Source organism: Stegastes partitus, unplaced genomic scaffold, assembly GCF_000690725.1.
Source record: "Stegastes partitus isolate 25-593 unplaced genomic scaffold, Stegastes_partitus-1.0.2 Scaffold297, whole genome shotgun sequence".
Lineage (NCBI taxonomy): Eukaryota > Metazoa > Chordata > Actinopteri > Pomacentridae > Stegastes > Stegastes partitus.
This window is the reverse complement of record NW_007578028.1, coordinates 49881-58031: the sequence shown is the minus strand read 5'-3', so window position 1 is coordinate 58031 and position 8151 is coordinate 49881.

Here is an 8151-nt window from a genome sequence, read left to right as displayed (position 1 = left end):
CAAATGACACAGTCTAAAATTCTTTATGATGATAGTGCTGTCAGAAATACCTTAAAAGGTAAGAAACCATTCCTGAGGACCAGACATTTATTTTTTAAATAATATATCACACATCTCTTATGTTAATGGTGAACTCTTCATATCTCATGTCTTGGAATGCAGTCATGAAAATGAAAATATTTTTGGTGAAAACAGAATCAAATGTTTCTGTGTCATATTAGAAGGACCAGACCTTTTTCCCAGATCAAGGCCCTCTCCATATTTCCCCTGACCTGTGGAGAATGGCCTAACTGTGGTATTTGCTGAAGGTCAGGTCTGCCATGAGCATTGGGCAGGACCCCACTCATGAGATCGCCCACTTTCGTGGCGTTTTGCCAGGAATGAACAGAGTGATGTGTTTGGTTCATGGTGGGAAAAGCATCCCTTGGAATGTGACATAGAGGACCATGTGGGACCAGCAAGAGGGTCTTCCTTTTCTCAGTAAAAAGGCCTCTCCTCCTGAGGCTGTGGGAAGGTCAGAGGTCAGCTGTACCCAGTGCCCACTCTCTGCAGCACACAAAAACCACAGCTGATGGTGCAACTCTATCCAGAAGCCCTCAGGGCAGTGGTGGAAACAATTGGCTGCACAGCTAAACACACAATTCTTCTTGCACTCAGCCTACAAAAACACAGTGTGTGTTTCAGACTGTCATGGGTGAAGTTATTTTGGGTTTTGCATATTAATCTTGACTTTAAGTGTGATACCTTGACCAATGAATAATGTCTGAGTCATGGAAAACTAGGTGTTCAAACCTGTAGCCGAAACGTGTTGTTTTTCAATCAAGTCATGATGTAAACTGGGATATACTTGCTTGTCTGCTATTCACATGTTCTTTTTTTCTTTCTGCACTTCTTATTTAAAGCTTGGTTTTCAGTGTCGTGGTGCCTGAAGTAAGTACCCTTTGTTTTGTTCATGACCAACTCGTGGAATACCTCATAAAACTACCTGCACATCCAAATTCAGTAAAAGGCCTAATATAACATCTTAACCAAAATCTGTTATAGAGATGTTCCCAGTTCCCCACTGATATATTTATAATTTGTACACTTTCAAAAACCAAGCTTCCCGCTCTCTGGAGGTATTGTCAATGAAACATGGGAGAACATTCCCTCCAACTTGACCTCTACCACTTCCACCCCCCCTTTCTCTCTTTCTCCTCTTACAACACAAGCCCTCACAGGAAAATAATAAACAGATGAGTAGGATGGGAACAGCTCCCAGTGAGAGCAGCCAGGCACTTAGGCAAGCAGGCATCGCTGCTCCGGTTCCCAGGCTGGAGGGAAGTCAGGCAGGCCTCGACTTGACTGTACTAGTGACGGAGTAGAACCAGAAAAACTTGACAGAAATCACCGTTATCTGTCACTTTCATGCCCCAACTTACCAGCACTACACACCCCCTTGCACAAGTCTGTACACACAAACCTAAAAACCACGAGTAAAACTATTATTTCGCCCGAGACACCTTTTGTGAGCACTCGCTGTTCTGTCTCGTACACTTTGTGTGGTTTTGTGACAAGCAGCTCCCGATGATTGGGTACTATAGCTGTTTGGTTGTGCTCACAGTTGGGTAATCTTGAAGAGCAGTGGATTCTCCCAGGCTTGTGGGCACAGACCCGTGCCAGTGTAATCTGCAGACAAACACAGACTATTAACTACTCTGTTTCGCAGTAACTGCCCCCGCTCTCCCTCACCCTCACACACACACACACACACCCACATACTGAAATATACAACCACTTGCACAACTCTTTCAACAGACACACACAACCACTAAAAGGCTCCATGTGGCTCTGTCCTTCATGTGCACATATCGTAGTCATGTCCAGTCTCAGTCTTATCAGAAACATGTTCAGAAACTTTCCCCCAATACTCAAATACACAGACAAAAAAGACTGCCTTCGTCTCCCTCCACTCCTTCTCCCTTTTTCATTCTCTCCCTGTATTTTGGCAAGGTCCGCTTTTGCAAATTAAACACAGATCTCCCATAGATGCAGGGCTGACAGCTCCAGCTACGTGCCAACACTACTAAACGTCTGGAGGTCAGAGGGTCTAGGAACACAGGATTATCCCTACTGACTCTCTTGAGCCAGACAAGTATTTCAGTTGGCTCTAACTGTATACACTTTTGTGTCACTTGGATCCATCTGTTGGCCATTGACAGACAAACATGGCAATCATAGCGGGTTGATGATATTTGCAAAAGTGTTGACATCACAGAAATATTGAATGACAGTGCACACATACAAATGCAGACACCATATGCACACAAATGCCAATGGATACAAACAAAGTGGATAATATAGGAGGGTGTATGACAACACAGTGAGGGTGTCTGAACTTGACCAGGTGTACTTGTTTGTGTGCATGTATGAGTCATTCTACTGCCTTAAAGCTCTGGCTTGTGGGAGTCTCCAGCCACCAATGTAAAGTGCTCTTTCACTTCTGCTTCTGTGGAGTCGAATGACTCCTCAGGTTACTCCTTAAACACTTATTCCTGTTATCAAGAAACTCATGCCATGTGCAACCTGCTGCTGTTCGTCTCTTCTCCTCACATCTCTCTGTTTCTCTGGAAGTGTGTGTGTGCGTAGTTGTTCCGCAGCATGTGTAAAAAATAAGGGACATCTTTCATCACAGCCAGTCTACCAGGAGCCACTTCAGTCAGTAGAACCCAGGAGCATACATATTGAATGCAGTTACATGCTTTGAAGGAGCAGAAGAAAAAGTTTGGACGCCCCCCTCAAATGTAGCTGCGTGTGCATTAAGTGTTTGCACACACAAAAGAGAAGGTTAGAGAACAAAAGCACAAAGGAAATCTACGGAAGCCATAGCAGTTTGTGGCAGCAGCCTGGTCACTGTGGTGAGTGTGGTGGAGGGTTTCGGCAGGGAAATGGGTACAGAGAACAGGCCCATGTATGGTGAAAAGTTGCAGACCCTCATTCCTCCAGCCTTACGAAAGACTATTTTTGGGGCATTTTGAAGTCTCCCACGCAAGCACAACAATTTTGGGGTTAGTTCATTTATTTATCTTTTATGTTTTTCCATCTAATGAAGCCCAAGAGAGGGACGCGTATAGTTGTTTTTGGCCTTTAAGTCAGGGAGAGGAGGAGGAGGAGGGGTGTGAGTGTGTCTGCATGCCTGAGTGTGTGACTGGAGCCCTGAACAATCATTGCATTCGGCACTTTTCAGCTTTACCCCCAAAGCATCAGCACGGCTATGACTCAACTTTTATATCTGTAACCTATTGCAAAAGGTGTGTCTGCTTTGTAACACCACTGAGAGTAACCCTGTCAGCGCAACACAGAGAGTTTCTAAGCTCTATGCTGGCCAAAGCTGGATGTGGCTGTAATTTATGATTATTCTCATATACAGAGTTGGGAGAGGGGGAATGGGGGAGATGGCGTGGGAGAGACCCTGGGGAAAAACATTCTCTCTCTCTCACAACCCCACTGCAGAGGGCCAAGAGTGGGGTTATAACCTGAATTTCCTTTCAGATTTTCTTTGTTTGAATTTAGGCGTGACACAAAAACTTGTACACACACACACACACACACACACACACACACAAGTACAGCATTAAGGGATAAAGCGTAAGAACAAAGTCAAAACAAAAGCTGTTTTTTTTTCGTAGCTTTGACTTGTCGACTGACTTTGTTTTTGACATTTTGGAGATGATGACCTTGTTGCTCTTTTGTGGTGATGAATTGTAAGGAGCAGATTATTATTATTAAAACAAGGTCATATAACTCTTCTTATCTCACTTAATTGTTGTTTTCACATTGCTTGGCAGTTATTGGCACTTTCATATCATCAGTAATTTCCTTCTGTTAATTGTACAACACTAAAAACATGAAAATATAAACAATGTGAGGAAAAATGCTTTATTCCTTATCAGTTCTTATGGACTAGTCATCATGATGCAGTGTGTGTTAATGCAGCTGGGCATTTATGTGTTAATGTAGAAAGATAAAAAGGTGACTAAGGGCCATTTGGGTGGTGAGTTATGGAGCATGGCAGACTTCATTAAATAATTGTGTTTGACTAAGACCCTCATAGAGTTGTGTGTTTTTTTAAAACTGTCAGCGAGATGAAACGGGCTTTCAGCAGCAGTGGTGTATGTGATGTACGACTTTTGGGACTGGTGACGGTTTCTGCTGTTGCTACAAACTCTCAAAATATTTAGGACTGACAAACTCCAGGACAGAGCTCACTTTCTCACCTTAAGTGTAATGTTTGATTCTCATATGATACGACTGGGTTATTGATTGCTACTTTATGGCTTCTTTCAAGAGGAAACGACCACTTGCTGGTTGATCTTAGGTCACTTTTATACCCATTTTGTATTTATGCCGTTTAAAATATTAGAAACAGATATTTAAGTAACACTAGCATTCAGCATTTGACAGAAATCAAAAGTTATCAGAACCTGCTTGCTGTTGGGCATTCTAACCTATAGCAGAGCATCATACTTTATAATCTAATCATTTGTAATGTTCATTACAATATATCCATCTGAACTGTAGTAGAACAGAAGTAAAAAGTGATTTAAAATTAAAATTCATCCAGGTGCATGTTGCCCTTGCTGTTGACCACGAAATCGTCCTCCTCCTCACCTCCACGGTGTCTGCTAAGATGTGTATACAGCTTCCTCCCCTGATTCTGCCTCTTTCCACATGAAAGCTTGTGCACACCTCCATGGGCCCTGATGTGGGTCTACCACACGGTACGCGTGATAAGACTTTGGCTGCAGTCGAGTCTTTCTGATGCCAGCTGTATCAGAGAGGGCCCATGAATGAGCCAGCATAGTTTTTGCTGAAAGTGCAACAATAACACACCTATCACACTCCTTTCCACCTCTTACTCTGGTGAGATGAGTGTGAAGGATAAACTGTCAGAGTATCTCACAGGGATCGGGTTCCATACGGCACCATCAGGCCTAAAAACACTCCGTGAGCAAGATAAAGCTTGCACTGTAGATACATTGACAAGGGGCAAGAAAATGACTCTCACTATATTTGTGCAAAGTAAATGTTCACAGTAAGATTAATTGCAAACACAATGACAGCCAAACTTTGCAAAACGTTTATTCAATCTCCACATTACAAGGCACATACACAAAGTTCAGTCTCTTCTCTCCTGCTGTGCCACGCTGTTACCGAAGCTCTAATCGCTGTGTAAACACTGACAGGAAGTGATTTCACTAAGTGGATCTATCTCATTTTGTGGAGGAGTCAAGCTCGTATATCCTCAAGGAACAGACCTCTTGCCACCTTTGTGCAGTCAGCTGGCAGGTTCCTTCTCCATTCTCTCCTTTTTCTTTCTTCTCCCAAGTCCGCTTTGTTTTGTCACTGGAAGCTCCGACTCAGTATGCATCCCGCAGATCAACACACTGCTGGCTTTTCTCATAGTTGCAACTGTGTCGCTAATGAGAACGGGAATGATTGCTAAAAATGGGAAACCCGGCTAATTTTTTCACTGGAGAATTATATTCCCCCAGCATTTAGGACCCTCATCAGGATTGTAAGAACATGTGTGTGGGAGGAGGAAAAGAGAGACAGCTTATGGTTGCAATTTGAAGATGCTTTTTTTAGTCACTCTTAAATGTGGGAAGTCAAAGTCATTGAGCCTGGGGCGTCTGTGGGAAGGCAAGCTGGAGATCTGGGAGAGAGGGAAGTTTAGATCCCCTGGTGGAATTCTCTCACTTTCAACCAACAGGGGTTTGGGGTTTTCAGGGGGCCATAGGTTTGTTGAAACTTAGGAATGCTTATTTACGTTAGATTGATTCAGTGTGTCACAGTAAAGAGGGAGGCATACAAAGTTAATCTGCAGGAAACGGAACATGCAGCCCACACCACATGCAGTTCTCTGTAATGTGGGAATCTTAAACCACATGACGCTGTAAATGCTGGAAGAAGGCCTGGAACAGAACCACAGATTATAGTTTAACCAGGGGGTAAAAGTCAAAAACTTTGGTGATCTTGCTGTGTTTTTGTGTGTGTGAAAGAGAAACAGAAAGAGATGAAGAAAAAAGTGAGCAAGAAAAAAAAACTAAACAAAAAAAAAAAAAACCAGGAGAGAGAGAGGGAGAGAGACAGAGACCATGAATGCTTGTAATGGTGTAAAGTGCATCTTAGCCTTTCTCAGCGGTTCCCAGAGTCTGAGCCAGCTGGATGGTAACTGTCAAGTCTTTCCTACACAGCTGCCCTCCAAGCTGATTAGAGAGAGCTGGCTCGCCTCACCAGCAACCATTGTGCTCTTTTATCCAATCTGAACTTGAGGAAAATGTGAAGATTACTTTGGTGGCTGTTTTTCACTTCTCACATTGTAGCCAGACAATCTGTCCCTGACATACTTATGACTGAGTGACATCTGTGGAGTTAGAATACCACGGGATTGTAAACACAGAAGATTAATGGAAAAATAATGCAGAGAGAGAGAGAGCTGTTTGAACATTAGTATTCTTAAAATCCTACTTCAAAAGAATATAGTTGACAGATGTGACAACTGACCAGTGACAGTGCTGAAACATATCCACTGTGCGCAAGGCTTTTTAAGAAGTGGCTGAAATGCAATCTGCCCATTTGTACAGGGGCCAGAGCAGCCTGTCCTAGCCGGAACACATCACAATGAAAAAAAAGCATCAAATCAGCGTGCTAATTCACAGTAAATCCTCTTAAAAGACTTCGTTCCTTCCTGTCACTCACACACATACAGAGGTCACAACCTCCAGAGTGTATGGCTACAGAAGTTTTAAAAACCAGAACGAAAATGTCACAGTCCGGCCACAGGCCTCAAGCCACAGCATAAGAAATAAGATACCCACAAAACAGACCTGCTGCAGAAAAAAAAAGGCACAAAAGGGGCTTCAAAGACGCAGGCATGCAGATGAGGAGAGGAGTCATGTTGAGTAGGGAACATAAGATGTACTGATGTGGAGGTCACACAGGCTTTGTCTTAGAGAGCAAACCTGGGCACAACTGGGTGGTAGCAGGTGGCTAGCAGATTTTGTTACCTGGGCTAGAATGCAGTCGTGGTTTTCAAAGCGCAGCTGGACAAAATCAGCGATTGACTCATGAAACATTAAAAAGGACTTGAACTTGGTGTAATGTTCTCTCTTGCAAATAAACTATTAAATCCACACGGCTTGCTCTCTAGTGCTATGTAATTTTCACTCTGGAATAATAATAATAAAAAAAGATAAAAAATCTAATTTAAATTGCATGCCACACAAGAAAACCACAAGATTAATAGTTACACTGGAAGATTAAATAAAGGACTGTGCTGCTTTTTGCATTGCTCGAAAGAAAACATTATTACATGATGAAAGAGTACACTTAATTATTTGTGTGGTGGGAATCTAATTTTAAGGCTGATGAGTCTTTGCATGACTGTGTCCAGCGGGCCCACTATCAGTGTGCATGGTTGGTTTCAAGATGGCTAATCAGATTCAGTGTTGGTCAAGTTGTGTTATCTGGGCTGCTACGGTCCACCAGTCCACCCATTCTGTGCGCTCTTAGTGGGAGTGCAGTTTCCATGCAGTCATGAACTATAAAGGAGAAGTAGTGTTGTCCCCCTGCAATACTGTGGGAAAGTGCAGCTCTTGCTTCCTCTGCTTATTTGGACCAATCTGGTTATAAATGGACATTCAGAAGCAGGCAGCCCTAGAAGGACAGCCCAGAGCCCTCTAGTCACATTAGCCTCTTTAATATTCCCTATCTCAAGAGACCAGAGTTCTGAGAGAGAGGTGCTGGGGGCCACGCATTTTTCCATTCAAGAGAGCAGAAAAAAAAACAACAGTGGTATGTTTTGAGTGGATGTTTAGCTTGAGATGTTTACGACAATAATTTAGACTGACTCTCTGAAGCATTTAGTCCCCAGAGAGTTTGTTAAATTTCTGATTTATTGTATGTTGTTTTTTTCCCCCCATAATTCCTCAGCTTTTTTTGATAGCTTCTCTTCTCCCTCCTTATGTCCAGTAAGAGACAAAGGAGGGCCCTGATAGAAAAATAACAAGCTGGAAAATCAGATACAGCTTACAACATGTGATGGTTTTGGCACTTTTCTGCCTGTTGCACACTTGCACCGTCTCAAACTGCAACTCCACGAGGCTGTTT